This window comes from Aplysia californica, unplaced genomic scaffold (genome assembly GCF_000002075.1).
Source record: "Aplysia californica isolate F4 #8 unplaced genomic scaffold, AplCal3.0 scaffold00135, whole genome shotgun sequence".
NCBI lineage: Eukaryota > Metazoa > Mollusca > Gastropoda > Aplysiida > Aplysiidae > Aplysia > Aplysia californica.
In genome coordinates, this window is record NW_004797405.1 from 513,958 (window position 1) to 515,880 (window position 1,923).

Here is a 1,923-nt window from a genome sequence, read left to right on the forward strand (position 1 = left end):
GGGGAGAGGGGGAGATGGGAAATTATTAAGTTGCCTTCCTTTCACTAATAGTTTATTTTTCTCGGCATATTTACCGGAAAACTCGCCTTTTCAGAACTATTGGTATTTGGGAAAGTTGCAATTAACTGAATTCCAGTAAATAGAAGTGCTAGCTTTGTGTATACAATGTCAGTTTATAATCTTTTCCCTTGCATGATTCACTGCACTCTATTTTTTAAACTCTTCATTCTATGCTGAATTTAAGTTTACATCATTTTAATGCCATGGCTTGTGGCTGAGAATCTTTGAAGACAGTCTTGACAGTTTCTACGAAATCCAGTTGGCAACACAGGATTTCCGCAAATGTTGTTAGTCCTGATGGGACGAAACAATTTCAAAGGCGCCTTCAGTCGAGCGTAACGGCTTTCAATAGATCTAAATTTCATCAAAGATGGGAACGGCTCCTGCTTCTATAGCCATCTCTAGGGCTACAAAGGGCATAAAATAGCTCTCCAACGAGCGCGCTGTAGAGGCAAACGGAGGCAAAAAACTAGTGTGAAACCCGAGCTTTTGGAGTATTGTGTGATCGTCGTGTAGCCTATTGCAGCAGCTGCTATATGAGAAGTCCGTTTTCTTTGTCCTATACAATGACTTCTTTCGTGCATGAGATGTCTAAATTCTGCACCGGATTACATTGATCGAAGAATATCATATCAAGCGTTCGTTTATGTTATGATGATTTTTTACATATTGAATAAGATTGCATGCTTGGTGAGATAACTAGAGATCCAGTGTATTATTACTCCAGTCCCAGATAAGATCTACGGGATGTAATTAAACCGGGGATGGTGAACACCCAAACCAGTGTATGCTTGCGGGTGAAGCCTTTTTTTTTTTTTTACTGGGCAGCCATAATTTTTACCCCACCCCAAGCATAGTATAAATGGCAGCAACATGAGTGTAGCTACAGAAGTTTCAGCAGCAGAAGCAGAAGCAACAGAATATGAAAAGCAGCAGCAGTGGCACCTGATACAAATGCAACACAATGCAAAGTGCAGCTGAAGCTTAGCAGAGCAAGCGTTAGTGTTAGATGTCGGAGACAAAGATAGCAAATTAAAAGCTGAAGCAGGGATCCTCGTGGATTAACAGACGACTCTCATGGTAGATGTCAATGTAGTATGTAGCAAAATGGTACACTTGTGATACTCATGACGTTGTGGCACCGATGTGCTTATTGCTTTTGGGGAAGGAACGGACGGTAAGGCGTGACCACTGGCGATCGCATCCCTACTTGGGGATAATCATCTTACGCCATGTTCCCACGCTAACGTGAGAAACCGTGACTCCTGGCATAGTGGGAATCTTTGTCTTGGAGAGGGGATGGACAATAACTACAAAAGCATTAACAACCTCGCCAGTCTTTGTTTGATCCACACGGAGACCAGTCGTGTTTTAGACTGATCAATGTCTTGCTCTAGTCTGTGCCTACTCGGCACCCGTTTTGCTTGTTTGGATCCACAAGGAGACCAGTCGTGTTCCTGTTATTCCCGTCCCTAGTGTAGGACTCGTGTTAGACTGAGCAATGTCTTGCTCCTGTCTGTGCCTACTGGGCACCCGTGTCGCTTGTTTTAAGCTGAGAAATGTTTTGCTCCTGTCTGTGCCTACTGGGCACCTGTGTCGCTTGTTTTAAGCTGAGCAATGTCTTGCTCCTGTCTGTGCCTACTGGGCACCTGTGTCGCTTGTTTTAAGCTGAGCAATGTCTTGCTCCTGTCTGTGCTTACTGGGCACCCGTGTCGCTTGTTTTAAGCTGAACAATGTCTTGCTCCTGTCTGTGCCTATTGGGCACCCGTGTCGCTTGTTTTAAGCTGAACAATGTCTTGCTCCTGTCTGTGCCTATTGGGCACCCGTGTCGCTTGTTTTAAGCTGAACAATGTCTTGCTCCTG